Source organism: Acomys minous (assembly GCF_964271855.1).
Source record: "Acomys minous genome assembly, chromosome: 5".
In the NCBI taxonomy this organism is placed as follows: Eukaryota; Metazoa; Chordata; class Mammalia; order Rodentia; family Muridae; genus Acomys; species Acomys minous.
Window position 1 is genome coordinate 70402258 of NC_140494.1, and position 24099 is coordinate 70426356.

The 24099-nt window shown below is 37.2% G+C and overlaps 1 pseudogene across 1 annotated transcript; it reads right to left on the bottom strand.

Moving 5' to 3' along the window:
* Positions 1–22511: 22511 nt before the first annotated feature.
* LOC311597783 (large ribosomal subunit protein eL24-like) lies at positions 22512–23035 on the bottom strand (annotated as a pseudogene). Its single transcript has one exon. The product of its transcript is annotated as a large ribosomal subunit protein eL24-like (transcript).
* Positions 23036–24099: the final 1064 nt, after the last annotated feature.

Genomic DNA, 24099 nt, shown 5'->3' on the forward strand with positions numbered 1-24099 from the left:
ACCAACCCTTCATCTGACAAAGGTCTAATATCCAAAATATATAAAGAACTCAAGAAATTAAATACCACCAAACCAAATGACCCAATTGAGAAATGGGGCATGGAACTAAACAGAGAATTCTCAACAGAGGAATATCAAATGGCTGAGAAACACTTAAAGAAATGCTCAACCTCCTTAATCATCAGGGAAATGCATATCAAAACAACTCTGAGATTCCATCTTACACCCATCAGAATGGCTAAGATCAATAACTCAACTGACACCACATGCTGGCAAGGATGTGGAGAGAGAGGAACAATCCTTCTTTGCTGGGGGGAATGAAAACTAGTACAACCACTTTGGAAATCTATCTGGCGCTTTCTCAGAAAAATGGGAATAGGGCTTCCTCAAGACCCAGCTATTCCATTCCTTCGAATATACCCAGAAGATGCTCTACCATACAACAGGGACATATGCTTAAACATGTTCATAGTTTCCTTATTCATAATAGCCAGAACCTGGAAACAGCCTATGTGTCCCTCAGTAGAAGAATGGACTAAGAAACTGTGGTATATTTACACTATGGAATATTACTCAGCTATTAAAAACAAGGAATTCCCAAAATTTGTGGACAAATGGATTGATCTAGACATTATCATAATGAGTGAGTTTACCCAGAAGCAAAATGATTCAAATGGCATATACTCACTTATATCTGCATACTAGCCCAAGGGGAATGTCCCTTCAAAGTCTTCACTAACCAGGAAATTGGGACTGAGGTGAGGACATCTTATTGAGAATTTAGGTGAGAGAAGCCTTGGAGAATCAGGAAATAGAAGGATCCAGAGGGTCCTGGAAAAGAGGAACTGTATGACAGGCAGATCTGGGCCCTGGGGTCCTCCTCAAACTATGGAACCAGCCAAAGAAAATATAGGCAGTAAACTTCGAATTCCTACCCAGACTAGGCGATGGACAGGACATTCTCCACCGTTAAGTGGAGAAGGAAATTTGACATTCACACAAACTCTGGTGCCCAATACTTGACCATGTCCCTTGGATAGGGAGGCCTGGTGGCACTCAGAGGAAGGATAATAGGTCACCAAGAGGAGACTAGATACCCCATGAGCATATACACGGGGAGGAGGTCCCCTTCAGTCACAGACATAGGGGAAAGGAGTGGGGGGGAGTGGGAGGGAGGGAGGAATGGGAGAATACAAGGGATGGGCTAACAATTGAGATGTAATATGAATAAATTAATATAAAAAATTAAAATTAAAATTAAAAAAAATTTCCCTGGTACTACGGTATACAAATTATTTCATTTTATTCCTAAGAAACATACTTGTCTTTTAAATAGAAATCTCATTACAGAGGAAATAGTGATTTTTAAAAATTAGCAAATGTAAATGCAAAAACGTTTATATTTTATGACTAATTAATGAATGTTGTCATATTTCCTAGACCAATACATAAAACAGCTTAATATCATTAATATTTAAATATTTGAATTTAAAGGAGAAGGAGCATTGGACCCCATGTTTTTCTATGCCCTAGCTGTGTAATTTCCAGCATACTGAGAATGTGTCCTCATTTTCAAGAGATAAGTTTTTATAAATATACAGAATGGTAACAAAAACTAAATGAAAAGCAAAGTATGAACAAAGCAAATAGGTTAGATAGCCAGGGAAATAATCATTTCACTGAGACAGCAAGTACTTTGAGCCAAATTATTTCTTCCTGCTATCCAATATTGTGTATTTAAGTCTGTTTGATTTCTATAAGGCATTGCCAAGCTTTGTGCTTGTTGCTTAAGTCTGTAACCTTTCCAGGTATTAAAAAATACTTATTCTGGAGGGATACAAGATGGCACCACTGATCACACACCACTTCTGATCAGTAGGGAAACCAGGACTATGCAACAACCTAAAGACCAAACTGAGAGCTACAAAACACCAGTGATGATTCCCAGTTTAGAAGGATCCACATTGCATGAAGCATGTGTGGGTCTGACTCCTGGCCACCCAGCTAACCCACAGAAAAGCCCTGGGGGACAACTCCCATTATCCACCATCTTGAGAAAAACTGAGCTTTGGGAATCTCTCTGCCCATCTGCTGCCTACCTGATCTAAAACATAGAGAGTAAAGACAGAGCTGAGTCTGGGCACTGGTCACAACCTACAATAGCTGTCATCCTGTGAGAAGCTTCCAGCATGGATCTTGCTCTGCCTACCAGCTGCTTGCTGGCCTAGCCCACCTGGGTCACAAAGAAGATAGACAGAGCCTTGCCATCTCAAAAAGGCTTGTGGAGCACCAGCCTTTGGGCTCCAATCTCTCTCAGCCCCCCAGGCAACTACCAGCCTGGCCTATCTGTGACACAGATCATACAGTCAGAGCTGAGTCCTGGTGCCAGCCACAATCAATAATAGCTGCCATGATGCTAGCAGCTTCCAGCTCTGATCTCTCCCTCTCTGCCCAACTGAAGCCTACTGGTCTGATGCAGTTAGGACACAGGGCAGACAGGCTGAGCAGAGACCTGGGCTGGCCACATTCCATATTAGCTGCCACCCTCTGAGCAGCTAAGGGCCCTGATCTCTCTCCACTCACATGTAGCCTATTGACTTGGCCTATGAAGGTCATAGAGAAGACAGGGAGAGCAGAAACCTGCTTGGGCCACATTCCATATTAGTTGTCATTCATTGAGCAGCCTTAGGCTCTAATCTCTCTCCACCTGCCAGCTGCTAACCAGACTAGCCCATCTGGGACATAGAACAGATAAGCAGAGCCCTGCCATCTTGAAAGGGCCCATGGAGGACCACAGCAGCTTTAGACTCAGATCCCCTTCAGCCCCCTAGCTCCCTACCATCTGGAACACAGACCAGATAGACAGAACTGAGTCTAGTATGGGTTACAACTCACATTTCCTGCCATTTCAAGAAGGTCTTGGGGGGGCACACGAGCACTTTAGGATCATATCTCTTGCAGCCCTGCAGCTGTTTACTGGTCTAACCCATTTGGAACACAGAGACAATAGCCCCGCCATCTCAAAAAGGACTTAGGGCATCTGAGCAGCTTTGGACTTGGAACTCTATCAGCCTCCACCTCTCCTGCCTGGCCCAATTTGGATATAGACATGGAACCCAGCTGAGCTGAGCTGAGTGCCAGCTCCAACACCCACCGTCCACAATCCTGAAGAGGGCTTAGAAGATCATTAGCAAACAACCTTCAGCTTGAAGCACTTGTTGCTTCCTTCCAACCTGCCTGGCTCACATGGGACACAGACAGAAACCACTTGGAGTAACCTCTATTCCTGTAAATGCCAGAGACAACTAGATGCCTAGAGGCCAGTGCAAGAAAACTAGCAACAAAACTCAGAGCCACAGTAAGCTCCTACCACAGCAAGCCCAGAAGATATGAACACCCATGAGGCACAGGAAAAAGACTTTAAAACTGAGGTAATGAAAATGACAGAATCCTTGAAAGATGAAATAAATCAATTAAAGAAATTCAGGAAAATACATCCAAACAGATGAAGGAACTGAATAAATCCTATAAAGAATTACAGGAAAATTCAAACAGGAGAAGATTTGAATAAAACTATTCAAGATCTAAAGAGGAACTTAGAAGCAACAAAGAAAACACAAGCTGAGGCAATCTTAGAATTGGAAAACACAGGGAAGAGAAGAGGAATTGTGGACACAAGCAGCACCAACCAAATATAAGAGATGGAAGAGAGAATCTCAAGTGTGGAAAATATGATCAAAGGTATCACTACATCATTTAAAGAAGACGTTAAAACTAAAAAGTTCCTGACACAAAGCACCCAAGAAATCTGGGACACTATAAAAAGAACAAATATAAGAATAATAGGAATAGAAGAGGGAGAAGATTCCAAGCTCCATAATCCAGAAAACATTTTCAACAAAACCATAAAAGAAAACTTCCCCAAGCTAACGAAAGAAATATCCATAAACATACAAGAAGCCTACAGAACTCTGAATAGATTGGACCAGAAAAGAAAACCCTCCTGCCACATAATAATCAAAACATTAAATGTACAAAACAAAGAAAGATTATTAAAAACTGCATGAGAAAAAGGTCAAGTCACATGCAAAGGCAAACCCTTTCAAAATTACACCTGACTTCTCAACCGAGACTATAAAAGCTAGGAATGTCCTGAATAGATGTCATGCAAACATTAGGAGACCACAGATGGCAACCCGGATTACTATACCCAGCAAACTTTCAATCACTATAGATGGAGAAAATAAGATATTTCATGAAAAACCAAGTTTAATCAGTACATAGCCACAAACCCAGCCCTACAGAAGGTACTAGAATGAAAACAACTCAAGGAGGCTAACTACACCCAGGAAAACACAGGGAGTAAATAACTCAACATCCACAAATCTAAAATAAAGGAAACATATACACACTCTACCACTGCAAAAATCAAAATAACAGGAACTAACAATCACTGGTCATAAATATATCTCAACATCAATGACCTCAATTCCCCAGTAAGAAGACACAGGCTAAGATAATGAATGTGAATACAGGACCCATCATTCTTCTGAATATAAGAAACACACCTCAGCAGTAAATATAGACATTATCTCAGAGTAAGGGGTTAGAAAACCATAGTCCAAGCAAACTGACCCAAGAAACAAGCTGGAAAAGCCATTCTAGTATCTAACAAAATATACTTTCAACCAAAACTAATAAAAATACAAGTAACTATTGGTCTTATTTAGAGAGAAAACAAGATTGGACTCAGAGATTTCTCTCCTTTTCTTTATCTTTCATTCTTAGGTTTGGATATAGGGGTTGAAAAGAAAGAAGGGGAAATATAGAAATATAAAGGGATGATAGGCCAAAAAGTAGATTAATGAATCTACTCTGCAACTTAGTGCCTTAATTGTTACTCATAAGGTTATTTTTTAATTCAATGGTATAGAATTTACTATATATAAGCAAAATAAATTTAATTTTAGATACATTGGTATAGAACTCAAATTTAAGATTAATCTTCACACACATTATATATATATATATATATATATATATATATATATATATATATATATATATACTCTAATATGATGAATTATACCCATACAATTTAATTATAAAGAAAGTTTTCTAAAAATACTTTGAAAATTCTATTGCAGGGTGTTTGGAATAAGTAAGTTATACAAGTTAATTGTTAGTTTATCAAATCATGGTCATATCAATTACTAGTCTCTTTTTATCACAAGAATATACATCTTAGGTTTAATTGATCTCTAGATTTGATTCTCTAGAAAGACAAGATAAAATGTTAGATAATGTCTTTAAAAACCTCAGAGACACACAGAATATGTCACATAAAGATGTTTTCATTATTTCAAAGATAGATTTACAATGACACAGTTTAACTCCTGGCAACACCCAGCCTCCCTCAAAGAAGATGATGAGCATCAAAGAACTTATAAAGATGGCTTCAAATGTGGCAAAGAAGCCACTGGGTAAAATTTCCTCATTTCTACCACAGACAGAATTCTGTCTACAAATGGGCAAGCTTGGATGCAAGCAGAGTCGATTGCCAAACTCTGCCAAGACAAGATAAGCAAAACCTCAACAGTTCCTCCTTCACAAATATGTCTGTCTGACATATTCGGCCAGATGACTGAAGATGATGCTCCAATGTTATAGAGAGTTTTGAGTGACTATTCAGGCAGACTGTCTCTGTCATCTTGTTTGGGAAGCTGCTAAACTGCCATCCCTGCATACTCAGGTAACCAAGATTATTCCTTCTCAAGTCTGTGATGGAGTTGAAGACTAGATAGTTTACTTTCACAGTTAAGCTTAGCTGTTTAAGGGTTAAGATATTGTTAGGTCTAGATAGATATTTTGAGTTGATAATGATGAAATATAATAGATATTGGTTTACATTCAGAATTTTAGTCTCACCAAGATAGGAAAAATGCTTTCTTTAAGGCTGCCAAATACAAATAGCTAAAGCATTATGAATTGTTTCCTGGTTCCTCTTGCTGTAGGTAGTTTATTATGTATATGCGCAGTAGTATAAATTCATATGCAAAAACTATTTAATAAAAAATTAAAATTAAAAAGAAGTACTTACTGTGCCTATATGTAAAGTGATTATATCTCCCCTTAAGAGATTGTTCACTTTCATGTATAAACTAGTAATTGATTTTCTGCTTGGATTATCATGGTTTCTGAATGGTTCAGAAACAATTTCAAACTCCTAATTTGCCCTGCAGTTCTGAGAATTTTTAATTAAAAATTGTAAAACTAATTTTTCTTCTTAAATATTTTTATTCTAGAAAGGCATAATTTGATTGATAATCTCTGATATCCTGCTAAATTATGTTGTACTTAGAAAATTGTAAACACAACTCACACTCTATGAGGACAACTATTTCTTGAAATGTCCATCCTGTCCCATGGTTCATTTATGTACCCGTTTAATCCATTTTCTTCTTCCTACCTCACAGACATTATTATTAATATCCTTTAGGTCTGTAGTACTCACAGGCCCAAACAATAAATCAACTGAAAGGCCATACTCTCTTTAGGGTAAAATTGATTGTAACTAACAAGGCAAATTATGAAAACTCAACCAGGCGGTACAAGAAAAAGGGAAGTGTTATTTTTATGGCATGGCTATTGGATGGTCACATATCTGCTTCCATATGAATGAAGATAAAATTTATCCAAGAAAACAAAGAAGCTGTGCAAGACTCAGCAAATTGACACAGTGGCTTCTGCAGAGTTCTCTTATTAAATGTGCAATGCAGGAACAATTCTACTCTCACACAAAATGTGCTCACTATATTGATATCTTTATGTTCCTATCATGTTAAACTCTGAATATTCACTATTTTCCTTGCCTTTTACTTTAATTCTAGTCTCCTAGAAGGAGAAACAAGATGCCAATTTTCTTCTAATCATCACATGGTCAGGAACCAGTAGACTTCTGAACCATTCTGCCTTCTTTATTTACTCATATTTTCTCCATTTATTCATTTGTAAAGTATCTGGGCAGCTGCTAAGCAGTGAGCATCATGTTTACTGCCATCTGTCACATCATAAAATGGGGCATTTTCCTCTTCTCTATTGCCTCAACACTAGCAAAACAGAGTGACAAGTTCCTGAGTGGATAACACTGTCCATGTCACTTGTAAACAAACATCCTACTGCAGATAAAGCTGAACTTAGAAAGAATTGGTTCACCGGCTGTATGGAATGGAAGAGCATCTGTGCCTAGCTCAGAAAAGCCATTAGCAATTACCACACGAACAAGATTGGCAGGAGGTAGTGAGTGACAGATGACAGTGTAAATATTATTGATCATTAAAAGATTCAGTTGGTCATATACCAGTTCAACTACGGACAGAAAGAACAAATGACATAATTAAAGGTTTTCCCTATTATACTTTAAGCGTTTGAGAGGTTAGCAGAATAAATACATCAGAATTAAATGTATACAATATATAATTAAGGTACATTAATAATATATTGATTATAATTATATGATGATATAATTGTTCTCTTTGGTCAGTGTGTATCAAAACCTACTATTCCTGATTTAAATTATAATTTCTAAATAAAAATGGACAATTGAAGCAACAGAATAAAATTTACATAAATATAACTTATGAGTATCTAGGCTATGTACAATTAACTTCATGAGGAAAGCTCACAAAGCATGAAATTCTCTGGGATTTCAGCAACAATCTTAAACTCATTCACTCTCATTGCTTTTGCTTTCATTTTGTTATTAATAAGGCTCTAGTAAATATTTTAAAATTCAGTTCAGTGCTCAAGTCTGCACATGTCATCTACTCATTCCCCACTAGATACAAATCACTCATGTGAAAATACAATTCCAAAATTCTGAGCAATCAGAATGCAAATTAAATCAATACAATAACTCAGAAGAATTTGCCCTTGGAAGTCATTCAAGTTCAGGCAACTGCTAGGTCTTCGTTTTATTCTAGCTAATCCAGAGTAGCACAAATGTACTTAAGGCATTCACTGGAAACTCTATTATTAAATATGGAAAAGCCTAGAGCAGAAAGACATTTTTATTACATTTATTCATGGGGGTGGTGTGGCGGCATGCCTACCACAGTGCACTGTAGAGGTTACACGACAATTTGCAGGAGTTGGCTCCATCCTTCCACCTCATGGATCCCAGGAATCAAACACAGGTTATCAGCCACTTTATACAGTGGTCCATTTCCCTGTTTTTAGTGTAAAAAAAATGTAGGAACAAAAGGTGAATATCTTTGGAATTGGATATCACTTTTAATTTGGCACTGATTTGACAGGAAGCCCATAAGACACAGTGATACAAATAAATACAAAATATATAATTTGTGGCCATCACTTATTCATTTACCTACCACTGACTGAGACTAATTAAAGTTTTTCAAAGTATGTATTATAGTTAAAAAAATCATTTTAGAACTCATAATGAATAATTCAATAGCAGCTTTGATATGAGGGTTTGTGCTTAGTCTTATTGTATCTTGTTATCTCATTTTTGGTTGATCTCCCTGGGATGCTTGTTTCTTTCTGAGCAGACATAGAGTTCTAGTGGGTCTCAGTGAGAGGGAAGTGAGGGAACTTGAAGGAGTGAAGGGAAGGAAAACTGATATTGGAATGTATTAAAGGAGAGAAGAATAAATGAAAAATAAAATAAAGATTTTAATACATTAGCATCTTTCCTGGTTTTTTTTTTTTAGGTAAACTTTTTCATATAATAAAAAGAAATAGCACATTTTACTGGGTATTTAAAAGAAAATAATTCACAAATTTATGCATATTAATATAAACTCTATTTAAAGAACATAGATATTCTCTTTAAGTCCCATGCCTACCTCGGGAGCTTTGAAAATGTTACCTTAAGTTTAAAGTAGCATTACAAAATGATTCGTTGTTTAATGAATCCTGGAAGACCTTCCACATCTGCTGAGCCTGGAGGACTGACTGTGGAGGATGTAGAGAGGGATCAGATATTGAGAGAAAAGGATGTATATGGTGTACTGAGAGAGAAGGATGCATAAACAAAGAGCATCTGTGCAGCTTGGCTGCACACACACACCTCATGGGCTAGGGCAGAGAATCCTATGATCATGAAGGAGGATGACAGCCCAGAAGAGAAACTGCTTCCCCTACAAAGGAAGATGAAGGAGGGTAATCATTACTGAAAAATGAAAAATGAAAACAAATTATGAAGACGCTGGATGGATTTACAGGAAAGGCCAGATACCGGTGAAAAATAGGTATTTTTAGAGGTTTGGGAGCATCTTGTTAAAGTAGGAACTGGCTGGTAGCCATGGCTCTCTTACAGATAGTGCAGCTAAAACTGATAAATCCCATTAAATTCCTAAGAACCTTATTGTCAGGGGGCATATGTTGTGGGGTTTCTAAGCGTAAGAGTTCTGGTCACACAGCCTCAATACCCATTTATCAGTGCTGTTTCCAATTAGCAATAAAAAAGACTGACAAGATAAGTCCTAAGTCTCATGTCTCCCAGCAAGAATCAGCACTCCTTTGCCAAATAGAGTTCTTTTAGCAGTAAATGCTCCTTAGTTCTTTCCCTCCCTCCTTCAAACCTTCCTTTTCTTCCTGTTTCTTTCCCTCCCTTTGTCTTTCTCTTTTCTTCTCTCTACCACAACAATATTGTAAGAGGAAAACCAGAAGGTGAAAGAGAGCAGGCCTTGCTATGCTTTTCTCTTATTTCTCTCAGGAACTGTAGCCAACAAAAGAGACAAAAAGCACTTATATTGAAGACTTAGCTTTTAGGATTAATGGAATTCAAAAGTAGGAAGAAATGTGCCAAGACAGGAGCCTAAGTTAGATTATTTGGGAAAAGCAAAACTAAAATCAGTATTGATGGAACATGAACAGGAATAAAAGCCCAATTGTATAGAGTTGAGATAAGAGATAAGGAAGGTCTCTAACACTTCCACAGTCTCTGTGGCTCCGTTTGTATCTTCACTGTCTTCACCCTTTGATTCAGAGGGAATTGTATTCCTCATGTCCACCATCCCCTTATACTCTTTCTGCCTCCTCTTCTGATGAGTATGATGAGCACTTAAGGGAGGGATTTGTTGGACCCATCCATTTTGAGGCTGAGTGTTTCAGAGTCTCCTTCATTTTGCATTTTGTGTTTCGGGAGGTCTCTACTTGCTCCCATCTGCTGCAGGAGGAAGCTTCTCATACAATGGATGAACAAGGCACTGATCTATGAGTGGAGCAGAATGACATTAGGGGCCATTTTAATTGCTTTTTAAAAATTAATTAGTTTTTGGGTTTAGTCTATAATCCTGGGTTATCTAGTCTCAGATTCTTGGTAAATCAAACATCAGGTATGGGTTCCATCCTATAGTGGGAGACATAAGGTAAATCAGGCAGAATACGATTGTAGATCAAATGTTTTTGCGGCTCAGTGAGTGTTTTCAACTCTTCTTTGGTAGCCTGCAGAGTTCCTTCCTATAGCTAAAACAATAACTCAGAGGAGTGAAGACTATACAGACCCCAGACTGATTTTGTCATGTTCGTTGAAATGTATGGGTGCTGTATTCAGCAACGTTACCTTGCTATCAGTTTGTGCAAAGCAGGCTATAGTCGTGGCAATGACCTGAATGATTTGGGGGATTCACATGGAATTCCATTGGCTGGCAGCTCAATTAAAGGTAACCCAAATTCCAGACTGAGTGTTCATTGGGTGACAAGAGATGGCCTTTTGGGGCTTTGTTTTCTCATTATCTGGCTATTTCATTTAGATTATCCCCATATATGTATATGTTTTAGGAAGCATCTATTGTATTATGGTTCTATAGCACCCCTCACATGACCCTTTTGGTAGGATAGTCATTTTTTGTTATATTAATCCTGCTGGTCCAAGAGCACAGGAGATCTTTCCATTTTGAATATTTTTTTCAATTTCTGTCTTTCATGTCTTGAAGGACTTTTAAATTGGTTTTTGTTATGTTTGTTGTTGTTGTTGCTGTTGTTGTGTTCTTGGTTTTTTCGACAGGGTTTCTCTGTGCAGTCCTGGATGTCCTGAAACTCAGTCTGTAGACCAGGTTGGCCTCAAACTCATAGAGATCCACCTGCCTCTGCTTCCCTCCCAACTGAAGGCATGCACCACCATCATCCCACTAATATCTTTTTAAATTAAACTTCTTTATTAATTTATTCATATTACATCTCAATTGTTAACCTATCATTTGTATCCTCCTTCCCTCCCACTTTCTTTCTCTTAGTGCCACCAGGCGTCCCCACCAAGGGGAAGTGGTCTCATGTAAGTCATGCCATTAATATCTTGAAGATTCCAACATACAAGTCTTTCACTTGATGGGAAATAGTTACCAAAGATATTGTGTTTACAGTAAACTTTATTATTTCACAGACTTCTTTTTCTGTCCATTTGTTATTTATATATAGGAAGGCTTACAGATTTTTATGAGTTAATTTTGTACCCAAGTACTTTGCTAAAAGTGTTTATAAGCTATAGCAGTTTCCCAGAGAAATGTTTAGGGTCACTTACATAGTCTATCATATCTTCTGAGAGTAAAAATACTTTCAAATTTCTATCCTTTTATTTCCTTCAGTTGTCTTATTGTTTTACTGAAGATCTCAAGTACTATCTGAAATAAGGACGGAATGAATATACAACCTTGGCTCATCCCTCAATTTCATGGAAATGCTTTGAGTTTCTCTCCATTTTAAGCTGTTGTTGGGTATGTGCTTGCAGCAAACTGTCTTTATTATGTTAAGATATGACCTTTGTGCCCTTAATCTCTCATAACATTTATCATAAAGAGTTATTAGACTTTTAAAGGCCTTTTCTGTACCTCATGAGATGATCATGTAAGTTTTCTCTTTCAGTTTGTTTATATAGTGGATTACATTTATTTATTCTCATATAGTCAACCATCCCTGCATTTAAGGCATTTTTTATTGTGGTGGATGATCAAAAAGAACACATCTTTTTGATTTGTTCTTGGGATTAGTTTGTAGGTATTTTCTTGATAATTTTGCATCTTTTGTTCACAATAGAAATTTGTAATATTCTCTTTTGTTGGATTTTTAATTAATAATTTATTTATTCACTTTACATGCCAATTATAGCCTTTTCCCTTCTTTCCTTCCAGGGGTCCTACCATTCCTTCCTCTTCCCAACCCCTCCCCTCCCCTAATCCTCAGAAAATGGGAGCCCCCCTACCTTCCCACCCCAGCTCATCAAGACATTCCAGGACTGAGCATGCCCTCATCCCCCTGAAGGCTACTGAGGCAGCCCTGCTAGGAGAAAATGATCAAAAGCCAAGCAATAGCATTCATGTCAGAGATAGTACTGGCGCTCTTACTAGGAGACACACTGGAAGCCCAAGCTATTTTTGTTGGTTCTTAATATGGTTTAGGCATCAGGAAAAGTCTGGCATTTTAGACAAATTGGGCAATATTCATTCAGTTCTTTTCTTGTGAGATAATTTGAGGAGTATTATCATTAACTCTTCTTTGAAAGTTTGTTAGAATTCTGTGAGAAAACAATCTAGCCCTGAGATTTTGTTGTTGTTGTTTTTGTTTGTTTGTTTGCTTTTACTATTTAATGACTACTTTTATTTCACTAGGAGTTATAGTTATGTTTAAATTGTCTATGTGATCTTATTTTACTTTGGTAAGTGATATGTGTTGAATAAATTATCCATTCTTTTACCTTTTGTAATTTTTTTCAGTACAGGCTTTTAATGTCCCTATGATTCTCGGGAATTCCTTAGTCTCTGACATTATGTTCCCTTTCCATGTCTAATATTGCTAATTTAAGTACTGTCTCTGTATTATAGTAGTTAATCTGTATAAGGGTTTGTCAATATGTTTAATTTTTTTCAAAGACACAACTTTTTGTTTCTATTGTTTTATTTGTTCTTGTTTTTCCTGATTGATGTCAGCTCTCACTTTTATTATTTCTTTACATATAGGACGTGGGGATGGGATTTCTTCCTTTTGTTCTAGAGCTTTCAGGTAGATTATTAAGTTGGTAATATGATATCTCCCCATTTTTTTATGTGGGAACTTAGTGCTATAAATTTGCCTTTTATATCTGTCTTTGTATGCTTTCTGTTCTTTCTGTTGTTGATGATATCCATGATGGTGAGATAGGATGCAGAGTATAATTTTGATTTTCTGATATCTATTGACACAGGTTTTCCATCAGAATATCTGGTCTATTTTAGAGAAAAGTCCATGAGGTGCTGAGAGGAAGGTGTATTCTTTTTTTGTTTTGGTGATACATTCTGTAAATATCCATTAAGTCCATTCGATTTATGACCTAATTTATCTCCAGCATATCCTGTTCAGTCTTTGTCTGAATAAATAATAGACATATATGTGATAGTGGAGTAATGAATCCTCCCACTATTTGTTTAAGGGTAAACTGAATAAGGGTTGTTATACTTTTATACACATAATAAGGTCAGTATGTAATTTAGACCTTGTGTTTAGTGCATAGATGATAAAAATTACAAATGCTCTGGCAGGAGTTTTCCTCTGATGCATCTGTACTGTCCTTCCCTATCACTTCTGATTAGTCTTGTTTTTAACTACACCAGCTTGCTTTTTAGATCCATGTTCTGGGAGCATATATTTTCCATCCTTTTCCCGTGAAGTGAAATTTATCCTTGATGTTAACGTTTTATGTTTTGGGTTGTTTTGTTTTTGTTTTTTGGATCCAGCAGGAGAACACATGTTTTATTCTAATCCTTTTTGATAATCTGTATCTTTTTATTGGTAAATTAAGAACATTGATATTGACAGATATGTGGTAGTGGTGGTGGTTGTGTATGTGTGTGCACACATGTGCACACGTGTGTGCACTTCTCTTTAGATTTGCTTGTCTAGGTAGGTCTGTTTATTCCTTATGTTTTCTAGACTGTGGTTAATATCTTTAGCTTATAGTGTTCCATCTAGCTTATATAGTAGGGCTAAAGTTATAGATGGATATTGTTTACATTTGGTTTTATAATAAAATGTTTGTTTTCTACATCTATTGTGATAGAAAATTTTGCTAGATTGAATAGTCTTGACTAGTATCTGTGATCTCTTAAAGCCTATAGAACATTTTCACGCCCGTCTCTGTTTTGAAAAGTCAAATGTGATTCTAGCACAACTGCATTTATATGTTACATGGTGTTTTTTCCAACCTGTGGCTTTTTACATTTTTATTTTACTTTTAAAATTTATTCACTTTGCATCCAAATCATGTCCCTCTTCCTCCTCTCCTCCAAGTCCCACCATCCTTCCATCTTCCTCTATGCTCTTCCCTTGGTCCTCAGAGAGGAAGAGCCCTTATCCTTATGCACTGACCCCAGCCTAACAAGTCTCATCAGGACTGCCTGCATCCTCTCCTTCTGTAACCTGATAAGGCACACCACCCAGGGGGATTAATCAAAGAGCAGACAACAGATCTATGGCAGGAATGTCCCCTGTTCCCCTTACTAGGGAACACCTATGGAAACTGAGCTACATCTGACCTACAACTGAGCAGGAGGCCTAGGTCCTCTCGATACATTATCCTTTTTGGTGCATCAGTCTCCACCACCCACCATAGGCCCTGATGTGTTGGCTCTGTTAGTCTTCTTGTGGAGCTCCTGTCCCCTCCAAGTCCTTCTATTCACACAATCTTCCATAAGACACCCTTTGCCCAAACTTCAGTTGTGAGCAGAAGCTGAGTCTCACTTGTGGCTTTTAAAATTCTTTCTTTGTAAGTTTAGTGCTTAATATATGCTGAATAGACTTTCGATTCTGGTCCAATATATTTAGTTTTCTGTGTACTTCTTGTACCTTGATAAGTATATCTTTGAGGTTTGGAATTTTTTTCTTCTATAATTTTGTTGAAAATATGCTCTGTCCCTTTCACTGGGTTTCTTTGTCTGCCCTTATTTTTATTACTCATAGTTTTTTGTTTTTTCCTAGTGTTCCAAATTTTTGGGATGTTTTGGGGCTGGATTTATTATTTATTTATTTATTTATTTATTTATTTATTTACTTACTTACTTACTTACTTATTATTTCCTTCTTCCTTCCTTCCCTCTTTTCTTTCTTTCTTTTTCTTTTTTTAGGTTTATTTAACATTTTGTTTGAGTGGTGTAACCATTTCTTCTATCATGTCTTCAATGCTTGATTTTCTCTTTTCCATCTTTTGTATTCTCTTGCAGTGGCTTTCCGCTATAGTCACTGTTCAAGTTCCTAAATTTTTCATTTACAAATTTTTTGTTTGTTTGTTTGTCTGATTGATTGTGTTTTACTTTCTAGTCTTGATCTGTTTTATTCATTTCTTTTCACTGTGTGTGTGTGTGTGTGTGTGTGTGTGTGTGTGTGTGTGTGTTCATAGATTCCTTTATGGGATTTATTAATTTCCTCTTTCAGGAATTCTATCATACACTTAAAGGTTATGTTACTATCTTTGTCTCATGCCTTAGCTATGTTGCAATTTTCTGGGTCTACAATCATAGGTTTTCTTGAATCTTGTGGGCACATATTGTTCTGGCTGTTGTAAATTGGCTTTTATAATGTGGTTTCAACATCTGTGTTTGGGGAGACTGTAGTTCTACATAACGATATCTGGGATTCTCTTTGTTGGACGGGTGTTTTATTCCTTGGTTTCTGTTGCCATCTCTGGTTTTTAGGAAGGTGTGGTATCTGTGTTGTCTAGTAGGGAATACTTCTTAGATTCTGCTCCATGTGGCCACTGTGGGTTCCAGGTAAAAAGTATCTCTAGATATTGGGAGCTGACACTAAGGAATGGGAATGAACTAGGAGAATGATAACAAAGGATCAACAGGAGGGAAGAAAACTTGGTGTTCCACCAGGACCTGCTTAGTGTCATGAAAATGGTGGCAGAAATTGAGGAGAGGCCACCACAGGTTGTCTGTACATATCTGGGAATGAGACTGAGAGACTAGATATGGAGGAAGAAGAGGAAGGAGAATGAAAATCTGATTCTTACTTTCCCTGTTTTCTGGGTGATATCTGTGTGACCCATAGAGTCAGGGCAGTGAGGACAAAGAGGCTGATCTGATCTGCTGCAAAGCTGGGGTGAGACTGGGGCCTGGATCTGCAGGAGAGGAGGGAGAGCTGATGACCTTCAGATAGTCTATTCTCCTCCCTGGCTGGAGTTCCAGTACCAACTTTTCCTACCATTCAATTAACATATGTTGGATTAGTGGACACTGGTGGGAAGTATATGCACTAAATATTACCTGATGTTGACTTTATGTCACAGTAAATAAATTGATTTGTTAAGAGAATAGCAGAAAGTCTATGGCACTTGAATGAGAACTGTTCTAACTCCTGGCCAAAGTTAGCTTCATTTCTGAAATTCCATTCACTACTGATGAACAGTAAGGCTTATTTGGAAATGGACTTTACCTCTATAATTAATAAGCAAACATCCATTGATCTTTATGTTAACCATGTCAGCTATAAACTATTAACTCCAGGTAAATGAAATATGTCACTTGATATTCTGTTTAATGTTTGTGTACAAATATTTTCCAGTGAAACTACATATTCAAGGATGCTCTGCACTATGTTGTGCTTTCCAAAAACATACAGAATTATAATTCCCTAGATATAGTTTGTCATAAATGACTGTATAAGCTATTCACCACACAAAATGACCTTTCTAAGTGTTTCAGCATGCTCAACTCTTAGCATAAACTTTTCCCCATAGGGTGCTTTATGAGGAAGTGCTGAAGAGTAAAAGTGAACCTACTGTGTCCATGTTTCTCAGATACAGCATACATTTCTAGAGCTAAGTGACCTAAATATATCCCACAACTGAAAAGAAAAGCGAGCCCTAGGTAAATCCAATAGTCCCCTCAATATATTACACCTTAATCACAGTTGTCTTCACACACTTTGTCACAAAGGAAAATATTATATTAAAGCTAATTCTTTAGAGTGTCTCTTGGTGCTATGCAAGGTACAAAAATACTACCATCAAATATTACTTTGTAAAAACATTTGTTGTTTTTCTAGAAGAGGTTTTCCAGAAAAAAAATATTTGTGACTCTGTGATGTTTGCTGGATTTCAAAGCAGAAAATGTGGTGTGCTCCTCACTCCATCAGAGAAAACCAAGCCAGGCTGGGAGTCAGTTTGTCATTGCTGTCACAAAAGGTAGTCAGCTTACAATAAGGAAAGAATGATTTTCAGTTATGCTTTTAATAAGCTTAGACCTTATTCACTTGGACCCATAGATTTTAAGCAAATGGTAGAGTGTGTGGAATGAAGCTAACTCACTTCCTCTTCCTCTTATGGCAGACAGGAAGCAAAGACAAAATTCAAGGAGATACTGAAATCTTCCCATATGCCTTTCCAAGAAAAGTTACAATTAGTACCACAGGATGACAGGGACACTGGTAAAATATGGCCTTTCGGGGATGTTCAGGGTTCAGTGATAATGGCTGAGTTTCCTCTCATATCTAGGAATAGAGCATTTTAACACCTATAAAAAACTGTAGCCTCAAGTCAAGTTTGAAGGATCAGAAGAAAATACTTTTGAGATGTTAAGGGGCCTTTTGAATGGCCCCAAGAGAATGTGTATCAGAAAGTGTTTCCTAATGCATCTCTCCTCAGATAATGCCTGGTGGGACAACAGATCCCATGAGCAGAGCATGAGAGTAGGGGGCCCCTTCAATTTGTCATTAAGGTATGCTTCCGTTTAGAATCTAGCAACAAACTGTTTTTCAACACTCAGGTAAAAGATGGGTGCAGCCTTACTGATGTGCTGTGTCCCTTCCCCAACGTGATGATTTATGGGGTGGATGGACATTGCGTAGAAAATATTAACAGGGCAAATTTGTACCAGAATGATGTGAGGGAAAACTACTTTGAAAAAGATAACTTTATGAGGGCAAAAATGTCAGGAATAAAGACAGATAATTACAGAATCCCTACCTTCCCCAATGGATGCAGAGATACCAGACATTGCTTGCATTACTTAAGATAGCAGATCCATGACTGGCAGGCAAATTAAACATGAAACCAGAGGCCATATTAAATCATATAATATATTATTGCTCATCTCTGATAACTACCATTCAACTTAGTAAGAGATCTCCTGCTCTTGTGCTGGAATTTTTTGTTCACCAACACACACACACACACACACACACACACACACACACACACACACACACAAACAAACACACACACACACATACACACACACACACATCCTTTTTATACCATATAATTCTATCCTTTCTAGATTCCTTTTGGATGGAGATGATATAAAGTTATTGTCAATATAATTACCTAAAAAAGAAACAATAAAAATTTCTATGTTAATTTTTTATATAAAAGAATGTATTGAATGTGCTGATTTCAAATATTCTGAACTCTATTAGATATAAAGGTTTTATGAGTTAAATAACTTATTGTAGGTTTTTTGACAATGTAAACACATAAAAAATAAAACTGAGGTAAAAATATAGATTAGAAAAGAGGATAAATGCATAATTCTAAAAGTTAAGAGGTCTAGGGGAAGGGGACTAAGACAGAAGATGGAAGGAGGGTGGGAACAGGAAGATAAGAGTAAGGGGATTACAATTGGGATGTAATGTGAATAAATTATAATAAATAAAGTAAAAAAATTTTAAATTGAGAAGGACTGGGGAGATAAGTGTCAGTAAAGAACTTGCCTGGTAAATATGGGGGTGTGAACAGTGATTTCACCAGGCCATGTAAGTGACTGGGTACAGCAGCACATGCCTGTTATCCCAGCACTAGCAAGATAAGTGCAGAAATGAGCAAGCAGATCCATGGAAACGTATTGACTAGCCAGCCAGATCCACATGGTCAGATTAGGCTAACTTGAGACCCTACAAACAGGGCTAGCTTCACAAAGCAAGTATGCTTTGCCTAGCTGCACTGACAATCAAATGTGTACACAAATACCATACAGGTGTGTGCATACACACTCACAACATACATGGGTACATATTTGTGTGTACAAACACACACCCACACACAATCACAAGAATAACTAGAATGAGTTCTGATTGCATCATTGATGATGCTCTGACTCTCACCTACAGTGCTTTTCCTGACCTGCTGTTTGCTGATGAAAGTTCCCAACGTGCTCTCATGTATCAGAGATGCTGGAATATTTTCAGCCATTTTTCTAATATGGTTGCTCATTGCTAAAAAGTATTGTTAATTTAGAAAAACAATCTTTAATTAAGGCCTTCCTGGTTGTAACTAGAGGATAGTTTAGATTGCTGGTGTGCTTTACTGAACCATGTAATAAATCACTTTTATATCCTGTATACCGATGTATTTTGAGCTTTGCTATTAGAACTCTTGCGTTATCAAGTATAACAGTGTAGTGTGATAACACATGCCTTCTTAGAGCATAAGGGAAAAAGTTTTTTGAATATTTAAGGAAAAATTCAACGTTGTTATAAAGTCAAATTAGCTCCTTCACACAGAGCAACCACAAGCATGCTGTACCTCACCATACTCTTCCAAAAAGGCCCATTTATATCCCAATTGTGTTAGTAGTTACCAATACTGCATGTCAACAAATGATTTTAAGCAGATATTTCTTATGTTGATGATTTATTAGGGATAATTAGACCCTTGTTTTATATTTTATAATTCTAACTGGAAAGATCCCAGTAAGTCAGCTTTGGTACACAATGCTTTAGGCTCCACTTTCGCCCTTTGCTGTACAGAGGAACTGGGTAGCTGTGCATATGTGTGCATATAGCATGGGGAGCTTCACCTCCTCTGGTATGGAAGCAGAAGCTTTACCTGCATCAGGAAAGCATTTCACATTGTCTTCTGTTAACCATCTCTGGTGGCTTGTATTTCTTTGCATGGATCCATATTTCCACCTGGTACCAATTTCATTATGAAAATACTTCTCTTAACATGAATAATAATAGGATGCCTCTAGAACTTTTGCCTTTTATGCTGATTTTTTTTCATTAAACATTTGTGGCCTGGAACTATTTCACAGAGTAAGGCTCTTGGTAGGAAGGATAGCTTCCTTTTGTGTCACTCTTCAGTCTCTCCTCTGCATTGTTCATACCCATGTAAACGTGACCTATTTGATGACTAAAGTAACTACCCTTAACTCACATTCTTGAATTCCTGGAATAAATATGAAATTACTTTAATATGACTACTTATTAATTCTGTAACCTATACCTCATCTTGATACCCTCACTTAATTGCTTTCCTCTTCGTGCATGTATGGCAATGCTTCACTGGATGTCAGAGAGTGAATTTTTATCTCTTTGGATATTGGACTGTTTTTATTCACTACCTCAAAATCATTCATATTAATCACAGAGAACAATTAAGCTATAGAAAAAACTTTATGTGCTTCATTAAAAGTCCAAATTAAGATGCTCTTGACTACTCTAAAGCCACCTGACATTTGCTAGGGCAATGCAACTTATTAATCTTGTTCTGACTTCATGAACCTTCTGATTTTTTTAAAAGCATTGCTTTTTGTTTCTGAGAAATTGTAATGACTGTACTCCCTGATATTTGGAAACCAAAGCAAGTACTTTAATGTGTTAACAGGATGTACTATGTTTTTTTACTGTTGGTTTATAAAACTCATTTTATTCACAGAGAAATGCTCCTCCTCTTTTAACCCTCCAGTCTGATGCATCATTGTCATCCTCTCTGCTACTGATTTGGCTTTCAGTTATATCATCTGAAACATGTTCATATATATATAGTAATAATATATATACACCATATATTATATAATAGCAGGCATCATTCCATAGTAAGGACATCACAATAAAGTTTACTTTTCTCACATGTTTTCTTTTATGTTGATTGTCTTCATCCTGGGAATTCAGTACCACAACACAGTTAGCGAAAAGCCAACAAAACCCCCACTTCTACCCCAAGGCTCTAAGTAGGAGAATAAATATCACTATTGTAAAAAGCTTTTTTCAGGTTCAGGCTGAAAATATAGACTCCTTGTGGGTATTCATTAGTGGAAACTAAAAAAGCATATTTAAAACTTAACATTAACATGATATACACAGCTATGGAAAACAGAAATGGTACTTCTGTCCACGTCTTCCTGGAAGGGGAGGTTGGCTAATGGAGGATAGTAGGCCATCTGTGACCAGGCTTCTCTGGGTCTCTTATGTTAAAGAGGAGAAACAAAGATAACAAGGAATTAGTCACACCCTAGCCATATACATTCTTCCTCCCTTCAGGAAGGAAAAGAAGATCCTCAGAAGATGTCCATTTTCTCAATGCAGGAAAATGCCTGATAATGTCAAAGTAAATCTGCTTCTGTAAGGTGGTCAGCAAGCAGTCCCTTCTTATACTATCTAAAAATCAAAAGCATCCATAGTGTGGAATCTTCATGAAATATATGCCAGTACATTTGGAACTAGGGAATGTATTGAATATGAGAGAATCTTATTACTAATTCATTTTTATTAAAAAATTATAGTATTTGGTTACCCAGATAGCTAACCTATCCATAAAATATATTGCATCTAAATTATGTCATAATAAAGAAAGGCATAAATAAATTTTCTAAGAGCACACACATTCATTTACTACTAAAGAACTTCAGAAAGCCCTCTGGCAGCATGAATCAAGCTTTATTTTATCCTGGATAATAGTTTGTTTGTCTTAAGACAACTTGAGGCATGTCCTCAATGTATTAGCTATTGTGCTAAGTAGTTTTAGGATAAAGTTTTGTAAAGTTTAGTCTCCCTCCCCCATGAAGAAAACTTCATGCTTCATTTCTGTTACTGTAATAACCAACCTCATCTTACAATTCCAGGTTAAAGTCTGTCCTTGTGGAGAAGTCAAGGCAGAAACTTCAAACAGTTGGTCATCTCACACCTGGAGTCCAGAAGAGAGGAGATAGATGGTCACATGTTTACCTTTGCTTAGCTACAATTCCCCGTAGGTACTCAGTTCAGAACCCTTTACCTAGGTACTTGTGCAATGGCTTCAGTCTTACCAAATTAATTAACTCAATTGCCCATATAATCATTCCCAAAGACCTGAGAGCAAGCCAACCCAATGTAAAGGAAGTTCCCAATTAAACTCTTTGCTCATGGGAGTCTAGGCTGTGTGATGTGAAAAGCTAGAAGCCAACTCCACAAAACTCACAGTATCCCCTGTTTTATGTAAATAATATCAATATTCATCATTCATGAGTGGTTAAATATCTGCCACTAGTGGCAACGGCTACAGTCACAACATCAATGTTAGATGGTCTATAAAACTCAAAGGGGATTACCCACCCCCTTGCTATTTTTAATCAAGTTGACTTCCATGGGAATAGGCCCTGAAATTACCTCATTCTGAGTGTAGTACTTTCAGACTTTCTCTACTTCCAAACTATAGACATGAATTACTTCTTGTATTTTAAATCAATTTTCTTTTTTTTTTTTTCTGTTTGTTTGTTTGGTTGGTTGGTTTTTTTTGTTTGTTTGGTTGGTTGGTTGGTTGGTTTTTTTTAGAGTTAGAAACATCTTTATTTTTAAACTCTGATCTACCAAGTTAGCGTTTTCCACCAACTCGGGGAGCAGAGACCTTCACAGGTTTCACTATCTTTTGTTTAGGTGCTGCCTTTGTGGGGGCCTTGGCAGCAGCCATTGCTGTCTTCTTTGATGCCTGCTTAGCCTTTTTTGCTTCCTTGGCAGCCCTGATAGCCTGCTCTCGCTGGGCTTTCCTAACTTCTGGCTTCTGGTTCCTCTTGGCTATTATATCAGCAAGAGACGCACCAGTGATGGCCCGCTGGAATTTGACTGCACGGTGAGTTCTTTTCTTTTGAATTTCTTCCGACTGTCCTTTCTTGTGTTTTCTTCTGTAGAGGACAGTCCAGTTTATCTGCCGAGGATTCCTTTTGGAAAGGAATGCGGACTCGCATTTTGCATCAAGAAACTAGAAAACCTTCCCGTCGGTCCTGGCATAGTGCCACCCGTGTCCGGGGTAGATCTTGTACCCGCTGAAACTGCACAGCTCGACCTTCATGGTGATAGCTGCCGGCCGGCCGAAGGGAAGATGGCGAAGAACTTAAATCAATTTTCTTATTCTTGCGGATATCAATGACTTTTTTCACTCAGTTTCATGATATTATCCAATATTTTTGTCTTATACACATATTTTATGATGGATGTTTATTTTCTATCTCTTTTGGTGAAACAAAACAAATGAACAAAAAAGAAGTTTCCAAATCTAGTGAAAAGAGAGATTCTAGAATTATCCTCTGAAGGAAATGAAACCAATGATATACAATTAAACATATTTCATCTGATGGAGGGAGTTAGAGAGGACACAACAGTATTTAGTCTTTAACATCTTTTTTCTGGACTCTCAAAATCAGGGCACTGAGGCTTTCCAGATGAGTTATAAGCATCCAGGGGGTTATAAGCATCCTCCCCATTATTCCTTGGGATTCCATAGTGTATCTCTCAGCTCTGGTGTAAGAACAAGTTACAACGCATGGCTTCACTCTTCTGGAAGAGTCTTTCTTCTACATTTTTCAGTGGTTGAAGAGCACAAACTCTCTCAGTCCAGTCCAGTGATCATACAGATGCTCCATTGCCCCAGAGAATGGGGCCATAGTAATCACCAAAGAACCTTTGTCTATCTTATGCCTACTCTTACACTGTGAAATCAAATATCATTTTAATTTAGTATCTCAAAATACTTCAGCAAGTTAAAAAAAACATTGTGAATAATCAGGAAGCCAACGCTGAATAATATTTAAAAGTACACACACACACACACACACACACACACACACACACACACACACACACATAGGTTGCCAGCAGAAGGTGTGACCCAGAATCAAAAGATCCAGATTTATGGTGGGTCTTCTGATTTCAAATAATTTAATTCAGAAAAAATTCCTCACAGATATACTCAACCACTTTTTTAGTTAATTCCAGATGCGGTAAAGTAGACTACCAAAATTACCCAGTACAAACACTGAGAAAGATTGTATTTCAGAGAGCCTGAATGAAAACCTAAAGAGTCATTTTCCTCTATACAATCTTATCTCAACAAACAGAATAAAGCTAGTGAAGCCC